General features: G+C 40.3%; 1 protein-coding gene across 6 annotated transcripts in view; it reads right to left on the minus strand.

Annotated features, from left to right (window-relative positions):
• Sgms1 (sphingomyelin synthase 1) overlaps positions 1–13,012 on the minus strand; it is a 287,590-nt gene that overhangs the window by 188,898 nt on the left and 85,680 nt on the right. For all 6 annotated transcript variants that reach the window (XM_010606276.3, XM_010606275.3, XM_033766634.1 and 3 more), the window contains one exon: positions 1,536–1,629. The gene's annotated coding sequence lies outside the window, so the exon portion shown is untranslated. The remainder of the gene's footprint in view (positions 1–1,535; positions 1,630–13,012) is intronic.

Genomic DNA, 13,012 nt, shown 5'->3' on the forward strand with positions numbered 1-13,012 from the left:
GAAAAAAAAAAAAAAAAAAAAGATCCTTTATAGACAGCTAAGTCAGACAGAAATATTGCAAGCAGGCGGATAGAGTTAGGCTCTCAAGACAAAGGTGAAACACATCCCCACTGTAAATGGAGACACATCTGCTAGAGACCAGGCCTCAAGATAAAGACAAGATTACAAGACCTGTATTGCTCCTCAAAGGACAAACACTGGGACTAATGAAGTCTAGATAGACAACCCTGTTGGGTGATCAGGACCTCTGAACCCATCATTTCTTAGAAAAAGTGTTTGTTCTTTCCATGCACACTTTGTTATGTGATTTGTTTCTCAAGTGGCCCACTATTACCTAAGTGTATACTTGTAACCTTACTGGTTGATCATGGCTGAGGCCTACACTGTACCCACGTGGGTTTTGCTCTATAAAACTCCTCTGTAAAGTGTCCCTGGCTACCCATTCAGGATCCCTCCTTCCTCTCAGGAGCTATCCTTATCAATAAATATCTCCCTACTCTTAACCTCCATTGTTCCTAGAACTCATCCTTCAATTTTTTGAGAACATGAACTTAATATATCAGATGGCTAACAGGTTGGGAGATAGAATATTTCTATCTCCAGTATCATTTCCTGTGTCTTTACCATGGGTTTTGGGGTTCAGGATAGGTTCCCAGGTTCTTTTCTGTAACAAAGGAATGGGACATGGCATGCTACAACAAGGGCACAGCAGCAAAGTTTATCAAAGTGATACTGTACTTGGAGTGAGCAGGCTCACACGAGAGAGAGCACAGGGCAGTGGTGGCAAACCTATGGCACACGTGCCGCAGCTGGCTATTCGTCATCACTGAAAGCTCTAAAAGGTTTGTCATCACTGGCATAGGGTGTAGGGTTTAGCTGTCCCACCTGCTTTACGGTGCCTCCATGTAGGGGCCTTCCAGAATATGACTGACAGCATGTCAAACACCATTTAGTTCCACTAGCTTTTGCGTTCCAGGTGAAGCTCTCTCATCTTAAATTGGCTCTCAGCTAAGTCAGACAGAAATATTTCAGGCAGGCAGATAGAGTTAGGCTCTCAAGACAAAGGTGAAACACATCCCCACGGTAAATGGAGACACATCTGCTAGAGACCAGGCCTCTAGCACTGGCCTAGACTGATCAACTGAAGACAAAAGGATATTGTGTAACTAGAATCTTCTACATTAAAAGCCTTAATCAAAAGCAATTCCAAATTAAAGAAAGAGGACTCACCCCAAATGACACTTTTGGAAAATTCTTGGAATCTTTCCCATGGGGTTTATATGACTAAAGCTGATGCTATTTCCTGTGTCCTCTGTTTTACACACTGCACCCTGGCCGTCTTCCTGCGGAGCTGGCCTCTTCTATTCTTTTTCCTCCTTGCCTTGGCTGACTGTGTCCTAGAGGACCACAAAGGCCTGCAAATTCCCTCTATTCCACCAGAGCCTCACACACAATCTCAGAACAAAGCAGATGCAATTATAAGGAACTTCGGATCCATGAATTCAATAATGGAAAAAACTCAGAATCTCACTTACCTATGTAGTCTTTTATATGCCTTCCACTGTACTCCAACTTCACTGTTCTTGAAATTCAGAGAGTCCACAACTCCCCCAGGCCCTGAAGTTTTGTCTGAAACAAGAAAGGCAGAAAATAAACACCAGAAAAAGAAGCCCTCTTGTTTAATTAGTCAGGTAAAAGCTCAACTTTTAAGAGGACAATGAGTCAGCCAAATTAAATAAAATTTCTAGGCTATTTTTCAATTTTAACCAAAACTATTCATAGTCACTTCATGTCTGTGTAAGGAATCACTACCATTTACAAAAAGCTTTCACATGCATTTTCTCACTGGAGAAACCTTGAGTATAGACAAGTGTTATTTTAAAATGTATCAGTTCAAGTTCAAGTTCCCAAAGAGCCTTCCCTGACCACTCAGCTAGCAAGTATCAGAGACAAAGTAAAGCCCAGCTTCACAACCCCTCATTCCAAACTTCTCTACAACACAAAACATGACGGTTTCAATTTGAATAGCAATGTTATTTCTTCTTGCACTAGATATGCTTTCTTAGCCATGAGATGGGGGGTGCCTAAAGTGACAGAAACACTGCCATAGGATTTTCCAAACAAGCCAAAGAATAGAAAAATCCGAAAGAAGGCAGGTAAGGCCTGTATCTTTTTCACATACCTTCCCTTCCTCTTTAAGTCCTAGTTTGCACTGCTGAGCTTTTCTATTTTTAAAAAAATATATGGAAATAACTTCAAGCTTACAGAAAAGTTATAAAATAACATTACAAAGAATTAATATTTAATCCATTTACTTCATCATTAACTTGCTCTTTCCACACATACACTGGACTCTCCCTGAGCCATATGGAGATAACTTTCATACATCACTGTCCTTTACCTCTACAAACTTTATATTTCCTAAGAATAGGAATACAGACATTCTTTCTTTTGTGACTAAAATAAGACAATTTACTGGAAGATCCAGAAGGAAAAAGAGAGAGATGACAGACAACTACTCTGGACAAGTAGGGATAATTCGAAAGTGACTTGCTCCAAGAACCACAATGTAGTTGTCAAATTTAGTAAATTTAACATTGGTTAGCATTTTAATCTACTGCCACATTCAATTAACCTTTTAATGACCCTTATAATACTTCTTTTTCTTCTAATTCAGCATCCGGTCCAGAGTTAGGTATTGCATGTAGCTATCATTTCTCTTTAGTTTCCTTTAACCTGAACACATAGCATTCCTTTGCCTTTTATAACAGACATTTTAGAAGAAATGGCCTCTCCCCTTTTAAATTAGTAGAACATTTCCATTTTGAATTGTCAGCTGTTTCCCCAGGTGATTCCTGATGATGGCAGTTCAGGTTATTGTTATAAACAGTATGTGTGAGAGGCCACTTGAACATAGACTTTGTGTGAAAAAAAAAAAAAAAAAGCTTTATTTCTGTCTAGGTGTGAAGAGGAACTGAAATCCGGAAAACTTTAGCAGGCTTATGTGAAAAAAGGCTAAATTTATTCTGTCTGGATGTAGACAAGGCTGAGGTTCTGAATGATTTTTAGCAGCTAGCTGGAAGAGAAATTAAGTTTAATACAGGGTTGAGAAAGGACTAAGGAATCTGGAGTGGAATGTTTCTGATTGGGAGTTCAAGGACAGTCAGGGCAGGTGTGCATGTAATACCGGACTCTCCAGCACCAGTAAGATTGTATATCTCATCTCAATTTTTCATTATGGTCATCTCTTCTGTTTATCCAGGATAGCCTGCTGTTTGCTGAAAACAGCACGTTTGCATATGAAGGTCTCACTCAGGCCAGGGAGAGCAGCTATGAATTCTCAGCCACAGAACTACAGAAATGATGGAGCTCTCTGAGTATCATATCTAAAGGCATCTAAAAATCTATTTTGATGCCAGCCAAAGTACTGTTCAATTTATCCCTTAAAAATTTTCTACATTTTCCCTTGCTGCAGTAAGTAATCTATGGGGAGATACTTTAAGACCACGCAGATATCTTGTCCAACATCAAGATTTCCACCTAGAATTATTTTTTAAGGGACTTGTTAAGAAATTTTTATTTTAGAGTTATCTACAAGGTGGATCAAAATAATGATGAATGCTTAAATTAAAAACTTTTGTTACAGTAAGAGATATGTTGCCGTTAATCCCCATAAATATTCACCCTCACTTTGAACATACTTATCCTACCATTCTTGCCACTTTCTGAAGCAGTTCAAGAAGTCCTTTTTCCTGAGTACCTTTATAAGGTATGATAAAATATATGGAGAACGTTGATTCCAAGTGGCATCTAACAGTCAGCAAGTAGAAACATGGTGTGGACCAGATGGGCCTGAGCCCCCAAGCAACTCTACACTTGGGGGTTTTGTGCCCTGGCCACCGCCACCTACCAATTCTGAGCTGGCTTTGCTATTTCGTTTCCCCTTGGAACAAGACAGCAGAGGTGCTGACCAACTGACTGACTTGATTTTGAATGAAGCCAATGCCTGGGAAGAGAAGAAACATTTTCATCTGGTGGGACAACACAGCAAGAAGATGCACGGCTGTGACCATCCGCCTACTCCAAGCCAGCTCTACATTTTACTTCCTCTTGCCACAGGGTAGCAGAGACATGGTCTAACCAACTGTCCTGATCCTGGACAAAGATTATACCTGGGGAGAGAAGGTAAGCCTGGAGGACGAGCAGACCCAGAGGGAAAGTGTGGACCTGACCAGGGATTCCACTGTTACCTTCTAAAAGTGACAGACAACCATGGGAGACTGCTATAGAGAGGGTGAGGGCTACACATAGATCCCTGAGAAGTTTAAATTCAGACTGGGAAGGACATGGGCCTTGCCCTTCCTAGTGAGAAACCAGGCCTAGCAAATAGCGACATTAAATCCAACGGTCTGTTTGAATCCCAGCCCCACAGTCCCCTAGATTTTTCATCCATTAGTGTTTGTCTGCCTGATTTCAACTTTATATTATGATGGACAAAGGACTTCACCATTCCCTCTATATTACTGTTCATTACTCCAAGTGTTCTACATTATTTGGGCACCCTCTTGTGATCAGTTCAAATTTGTGAAATTGGGCTTTTTCAATGATTTATAATTTATCCCTGTATTTAATTATTCTGGTACTCAAACTCTTAGACTTAGCCAGCTGCAAGCTGATGTCTATACCTCTGTGACATATTCTATTTCAGGAAAGTCCTTTTTTTATTTCCTTACCTTCTGACATTAACAAAAATAAGTCTTTTATCCATCTTGTCTCTGCCTCAGATACAATCACTTCTCCAAAAAGGCCTGGCTTCTTCTAGTGAAAAATGGTGAAGAGACAAAGATGTGGCATAATGCTATCTTACGTCACTATTTCTACTGATTTATTTTCATTTTGAATAAGGGTCACTTCTTTGTAAGTTCTTCTATTATAAGATATACACTCAGCAGAAGTGGTTTGGTACTGGTAGCAGCTACAGTATTCGTGGATCCTCTTGATCCTGCAAGGCTTGGGTATATGCTTGGTCAAAGTAGGTCTGTTTCAGGTATGTTCTTAGTGTGAGCATCGGGCCTTCCTCTAAGGTCCTTGCTCATAGGATATGGCCTTTTCAGAGTCTCAAACAGAATAGCTAAGGTGCACCTCTCCTGGTAATAATGCCTGGCATGGCCATTCTGTTCTTAGCCTGGTAGCAGCTCTCTGGTAGGCATCATCTGGTGTAGGTCTCAACCCCTCAGAATCTTCCTTCTCTCCACTACTCAGCTGTACAAATTCCAGACTTATCAGCAGCCCTGAATGCCACCATCTGCTTCATCAGTGCTAAGACCATGAGCTCTGCCAGGACTCACCTCTCTGTACCTTGGCAGGGAACCTGCATGAGCAGAAAACCAAGCAAGTGAGAGTCTTCCTCATGTGATTCTCTTCTCTCAACTACAATGATCGAAGTCCTGGCTGCCTAGTGCCTGATGCGAATGGCCTCATAGATGAGTAGCCTGTCTTTCAGCTTGTGACCATAGAAGGCAAGACCAGCTACCAGTTACCTTCTTTTTCTCTTCATGCTTTCAACATTGAGGCTGTACTAAGAAGGGCAAAGAATCATTCTTTCAGCATATAATAATGCTTCTTATTTAACCATTCCAAAGAAACTCACTTTCTAACCATCTGTTTCTTAGAAACGTACATATCTCTCACTATAGCACTGCAGCATCAGAAATACACTCTAGTGGTGAAGAGCAATACCATACAAGTGAGGGAAGAGCCTCTGTTCCCATAAAGATGACACTGACTTCAGAGGGTCAGCAGTCACCCACACCTGCATTTACATTTCCATACTCTTCCTCCGAACAGCCCAGCAAAGCACTACACTTTGCCCTGAGCAATCAAAGCTCAACGCTGCTCCTTATTTTTCTTGTTTATATGCATGTACTTAAAGAGAAGGGGCATCCCACTTTCCAGTCCCCTTCTGTCTCTCTTAGAAGCTATCTTTCTCTCTCAGTAACTCTTCCTATTCTTAAAAAAAGTGAGAAGACCTTTTTCATTTGAATCATTTTCTAGTGTTTCTATACCTAATTGTAGTCACCACTGAAAAATAATCAGGAAACAAAAGTCAAAAAGAAAACTCAGCCCCAGACACAAGGTTAATGAAAAGAAAACTGACAAGAAGAATCATGTTTTCATCACGTTCTATGAGAAAGGAAGACTTTGCAATAACGGGAAATGGAGAGCAAGTCTTTCTCTGCAGACTCCTCGATCTGCACCCACAACATGGACACAGGTAGAGTGTTTCAGCAGCAAACAGCCTCATGGTACCTATTTTTGGTGTGTGTGGTGGGGGAGTAACTCAGAATTGAACCTGGGTCCTTGGCCCTGAGCTACATCTCAGCCCTGCCCTATTTATTGACGCATTTAGAGAAAGGATCTCTCTGAGTCACTAAACTGCTTGGGCTAGGCTCAAATTTGCAATCATCCTGCCTCAACCTTCCAGAGTGCTGAGATCACAGGCAGGCACCACCATACCTGGTTCTCTTGCTACTTTTTCAGCAGAGTCTTCTGTGCTTTAGACATCCACATTGCAGCCCTAGTTCACTTTCTCAAAAAGACTCAGGTCTGACATGCCATACCTTTCCTAGGTTTTACTTCAGGTGCCCTAGAACTTAAAAGTATACATCTGATGAAAGCATGGTGCTGGCCTGTCCTCTGGCCCACACTGTCCTTTTGTTCCCTGCCCTGGCACTCCTGGCACATCCTATAAAGACTCTTAGAACAGTCTTTTTTGTCTTCCATGGCCCTGTAGAATTATTCCCACAAGTTAGCACATGTCCGCCATCACAGCATAAAATCATATGTGGTTCTCAGCTGGAAACTCAGAGGGCTCAAGTCAGACTTCTAGGACATGCTCCTTACCCCCTGCTTTTCTCTCCCTGCACTCCATGCTCCATAACTTATGAAAAACTCGCAGCCATTTTGTAGCTAGACCTTTCTCATAAAAGGCCCTTTTTACCTTTTTTTTCTTTTGGCGAACTCTCTAGAGCTTGACAATCCCTTGAAAGTTTTCCATGATTGCTACCTAAAGCTGGGCCAGTGCCTCACCCTAACATTCTCGTAACACCTGTGTTCACCTTTACACTGACCAACTACTGAGCACTTTCAACACAGTTGCAACGGGGCCATGATTCGTATGCCTTGCTACCGGGTGGCTCTGAACTGCCTCCCAGAGGTACATGCATGACTGTCCCCTATATACTGTACTTTTAAAATTCTGACAAAAACCATTACTTATTTCCCTGCTTTACAGATGAGAAATTGAGAGAGAAAAGAAACCTGCCACAGTTGCCCTTCTTGTAACTAGCAGATCTGGGATTCGACTCCAAGATGTCCAGTTCCAGAGTCTTAGGCTCTCAGCCTCTTAAACACTGCCTCTCCCCAGACTTGTCCACAAAAAACTAACATGAGGCCAGACTATGGTTAGGGCCAACCCAGAAGAACATAAATTAAGAGCAGGGCTCGCTGGTGAGCTGTGCTATCTTGATACATAATGGGAACAGCAGAGTCTTTGAATTGTTGTATAAGTTTAAGCACACTGTAACAATCCAGACTGAAAGTCATCCAAAAAACACCTCCATCTAGCTCTCTGGAGGGCCATCTTTTCAGTTATTTAACACGTGCTGAAGGGGAAGAGGCGGGCTAAAAGTCAGACATGCCTGGGTTCCAACCAGTTTCTCCTACGACAGCTATATGACCTTGAATACTTGGTTTCTCTCCTTGCTTTAGTGCTTTCACAGTAACAATTACATGACATAACATTTGAACAGCTCAGTTTTCTGGCATTAAGCACTAAATAAATAAAATAAAAATAATAAATTATTATTATTATTTTGCTTCAAGATTCATCCTAAGCCATTTGGGGAGAGTAAGTAGACAGTATCAGTGTGGGAAAGAAGAAAGATGTAATCTATAGGATTTGAAATGAAATATGGACTCAGTAAAAATATCATTACATATGTACCATTGTAACTCAGAAAGTGTAAGTCTGCTTCAAGATGGTACAGAATAAAAATAAGAAAGTATGTTAAGTCTGTTTCAAGATGGTACAGAATAAGAATTTCTTTGCGGGGGTGGTTGTTGTCTATCTGTTTGTTTTTTGAGACAGGGTTTCACTATGTAGTTCAGGCTGGGCTTGAACTCACTATGTAGCCAGATTAGCCTTGAACTTGTATTGATCCTCCTGCCTCAGCCTTCCAAGTGCTGGGATTACAGGTGTGTGCTGCCACAGCTGGCCAGAAAGTCCTTCTTCTAAAAAAGAACGGTTGTTACATAGTGAGAGCATACTCTGTCCTTAGTCTTGCAACAAGCTCTTTGTAGATGTCATTCAATCTTCAAAATCACTTGGGGTTGTTTTACAGATGAGGGTTCTGAGCAAGTCCAGAAGTAAGTGATGGCCCCAGATCACACACAGCAGAGACAGTGGCTTTTTAAATTTTACTCAGACTCACCAGAGAGGCCATCAGGGCCATCAGCACATGGGCAAACACACCTGTCCCACAAAGCATTTCCTTCACACCAGTCAGAATTTCACTGCGTAACATCTGGTATCAGCATCAACACATTTGTACAATAAGTGTCATGCTCTGAAGACCAATATGCCACTTGTTCATGTGACACACTGTTGCAGATCTCATTCTACCATCCAGTTTGGTCCTAATGTCTCACAGAGAATCTTTAACCTAAGTGACCACATCACTTGTTGTTTACATTTTTGTGTCATCCTGTCCTCAAGAAAAAGGGCAGCAGCAGAGAAAATTTGCAATTTGTATGTGCTGCTAATACTCCCAGTCTATAAAGGCCTCTCAGAGAGAAGTCTGTTTTGTTTCCCACTGTGGTCTTAACACAATACACAGCCAGGAATATTGTAGGCCTGCGGTGTGAGTAGACAGTCACATGCAGCCACAATAGCAAAAGGTAGAAGAGAAAAGACGTGTAGGGTACCTGAGTATCACTCATCCCACTCGGGGAGTCTTCAACAACTAACTGCTTTTTGGAACTAAGTCACAGAAACATGTAGTCACAGGTAAACTTTTCTGAATTATTTTATATATGTGTGTTTCTAATTTTTCATTTAATCAATAATGTGCTTATTTATCAAAATGAGCACATATTACACTCCAGGGTAAAAAGCCTCCCAACTCCTTTCAATTGTTAAAAAATAAATTCTAATCTACTGTTTCGGAAATGAGAATCATATGGGTGAAAAGTACTGTTAGTACTGTGCTTGATATGGTGAGAGCAAAGAGGGACAAGGCTGTGCTAGCTACAGTTTATAGACAAATAATCATGATACAATTAGTGCTTTCAGCAAAGCAGAACCAATGTGGAGGAGGGTGTAGAGGAAGAAACTAATCCTGCTTACACTGCCACATCTCCTTCCCCCAGCGTGCTCTGCAATTCCCTCATTCAGCCCTCCTTGTTTCCCTTAATCGACGAAGCACTACAGTCCATCGCTGTATGAAACACCGTGCTCCTCAATTGTCACCTCAAAGTGCACACTGACTTAACATACACTGGTTACGTAAGAAGTTTTCCTATTAATGAGCAGCCACACTGTAACACATTCCTCAAGTAATTACCTGGGGATTACCTCCAAAATCTCCATCCTTTCTACAATTAAAACTGACGTAATTTTCTATCTAAAAATCTTAAAGACATAGCCAAATCAATGGTTCTTCTAAAGCTGTGACACCATCACTCAGCAGTTCATGTCATTAAGTTTTAATTTAATGATTTTCATCTTCAAGAAATATTTAAAACACAGCAGTAAAGATCACATATAACACTTAACGCAATTAAAAACAATCAAGTCATAAAAGAAAAGAAATTATTTCCAACCCCAAGATAATGCTGTTGGTATGACTTAACATTAAAATTATTTCTAAGCCAGGTGTGGTGGTGTGTGCCTATAATCTCAGCACTCTGGGAGGCTGAGGCAGGAAGATCACAAATTTGTACCCAGCTTACGCAACTTAAGTGATTTAGCAAGACTCTGTCTCATAACAAAAAATTTAAAAAGGGCTGAAGGTGTAGCTCAGTGCAAATGTGTAGGTTCAATCCTCAGTACCAGAAAGATAAAAATTTAAAAATTCTAAATTCTGAAAGAACAGAGAGGGAAATGGGGTAGGTCACTCAATTCTAATCAAAGAAAAAGTACAAAATGGTTTTTCTAAATACTGAGAAATGCAATCCTCTATTTTGAACAGTAATTTGTACGATACACACAAAAGCAGCTGTGATGTGGTTTCTTATACTCTAAGAAGCTATGAATATATTAAAGTACACCTCAAGGAAGAGGATATTAAAAGGACCACTGAAGTCAAAGGTTTTCTAGAATTTAAAGGCTATTCAGAAAGCTATCATCTCATTTGGCTGCAGCAAGCAGTATTTACATGTCACCTCCAGACTCTAACTACAAATTTATTGTTGGTGAAGTTCCATTATCACCTACCTAACCAGGAGGGAGGAGCCATGCCAGAGGATGTTCATGGGGCTTCGTATTTTAAAACACAAACTATCTTTTTGTACCTTAGGCTCTCTGTTCAACCTTTACTTTTCTTAATAACAAGCTATTTTATTTGTCTGGGGAAGTGCCACACTTTGTACATACATGTTCTCATTACAGACTACCCTATCATTATATTCCAAGAGGATCCTATTTATTTCAAAGTGATTTAGAACAGTTATACCTTGGTATATGACTGATTTGAAACTCAGTGAATTTGGTACTCCACACATTTTGAAGCAAAAACTTTGGGTTCTGGTCACTTGTTTGGTATTTGAGGTGCAGCTAGAATACGTTGGTGTCAATTGCCTCACAAAGTGCTAACTTTGCAGCCAAAACAGTATGTTTGGTATTCATCAGTGTTTTATTCATCATTCCTCCAAGAAGGAATTAAGGACAAGCACTAAGGTACTATTGCCCGTACTGCTCAATAAACAAGGTGCAAATGTTTGATAGACAAACACCCCCAACTAGGTGCTCTGTAGGTCTGTTAGTTCGGGAAATGCTGATCAGGGTAAGCACTCACACACTACGTGTGTGACCACAGTTTCTCAAATCCCCACAATGTCATTCAAACTACAGATGGCCTGGTATTAAAGCTCTTCATCTGTTACTCCTTCATCTGCCCTATAAGGGCTAGGTGAGTCCCATTCATTTTACCCTATCATTTGACTTTTAGGAGACATCAAATCCAGAAGCTCTCTATCACTGAACCCACCCTTTTATTTTCAGACAGGGTCTCACTAAGTTACCCAGGCTGGTCTCAAACTTGAAATCCCCATCTCAACCTATGATGCAGCTGGGATTACAGAAATGTACCACCATACCTGGCTTGGTCTGACTTCTTTCTCAAGTCTTCAGCTACAATGAAAGACCTTCCACATTACTCACTGCTTGAGTATATGTTTTGAGGTTGTCCTACCTATAACAATTTAACCGTATCCTCTGAATGAACTCTTGGGATAGGCTAGATATGCTTAACCCTAGCAATAGCATGGCAAGTAGGTAATATTCTACTTCTCTTATGGGTTCAGCATCCAGCTTGTAAATGGTAGAGGCAGGACTGCAATCCAAATTCTGAGACCAAATTCTGGCTCAGGACTGAATCACATGCACATGTATAATTAGATCTTACACCAACTCAAACAACTTTTTCTTATTTACTTTAGTTATTATTTTTTGAAACTCTAATAAATGCTAAAGTTGGGTGTGGTGATGTGTATCTATAATCCCAGCACACAGGAAGCTAAGGCAGGAGGATCACTGAGAGTTCAGGGCCACCTTGGATTATACAGTAAGTTCAAGGCCAACCTATACTACATAGTGAGACTCTGTCTCAAAAAAAAGAAAAGAAAACAAACAAACAAAAAACACCAAAAAATAAAAAATGTGAAGAGCTTTGGTTTTTGGGTTGCCTCTACTATCTTCCCAAAAATTCATGACTTGGAAAAAAGCCTTTATGTGTTTACCCCTACAATAGGCAATCTACTTTTTTCCATTGTTACATGGATCAAGTTTGGAATTCCTAGACTTACTGTGACAGTACAATAGACTAATGACTGATTTCTTTGAATGTATGAGTCACTCACTGATCATTACAGTTAACTTACTGTGCAGTTACTAGGTACCCAGTGCTAAATTAGGTGCTCGGAATCACCACAGTGAATCATCTGACAGCTGAGTGAGACAGCCAGGAGGTGGGGAATACACAATATACCCACGTGTAAATTAGACACCAACCACAGGAATCTAAACAATAAGAGAGTGATCTTTACGAAAAGAGACACTAAGCTAATGTATACCGAAAATGGGATTTTGGGAGGAGGGGGTACTGGGGATCGAACTCAGGACCTTGCACTTGTGAGGCAGGCAGCTAAACTGCTGAGCTAAATCCCCAGCCCTAGGATATTTTAAATATTCTTCTATTTGGAAGGAATTCTACCCATATAACTTTTCTAAGAACCGAAACATCCAAGTATTAAAATCTCTGAGTCTTTGACAAAGACGATGCCTCTAAGAAATTATTTCATAAATAAGACATACTTGAGTAAATACCTAACAGTTTCTCTGGTATGAAAAACTAAAAGTGTAAACAAGGTTCAAATAGTATAATTGATAGTGTGAAATAGGGAGAAAATATCTAGAGGAGGGAAAGTGGGAAGGGTAGGGGAAAGGAAATAAGGGAAAATTAAAAATATGAAAAAAATGGAAACAAAGTCTTTGTAAATAGGGAAGGGTAAGGGAAGGGCAGGAGAATGGGGAAAAAATAAGAACCAAGATACATCATGTAAAGGTACAAGATCCCAATAATGAATATAATTGTGTTTACCTTAAATGTACTAATAATGGAAAAAATTAAAAACTAAAAACGATTTTTTAAAAATTATTTCAGTGTGTGTGTGTGTGTGTGTGTGTGTGTGTGTGTGTGTGTGTGTGACATAATTAGCACGTGTAGACAAGAGA

Source organism: Fukomys damarensis, unplaced genomic scaffold (genome assembly GCF_012274545.1).
Source record: "Fukomys damarensis isolate Sample0158 unplaced genomic scaffold, DMR_v1.0_HiC HiC_scaffold_20, whole genome shotgun sequence".
NCBI classification, from domain to species: Eukaryota; Metazoa; Chordata; class Mammalia; order Rodentia; family Bathyergidae; genus Fukomys; species Fukomys damarensis.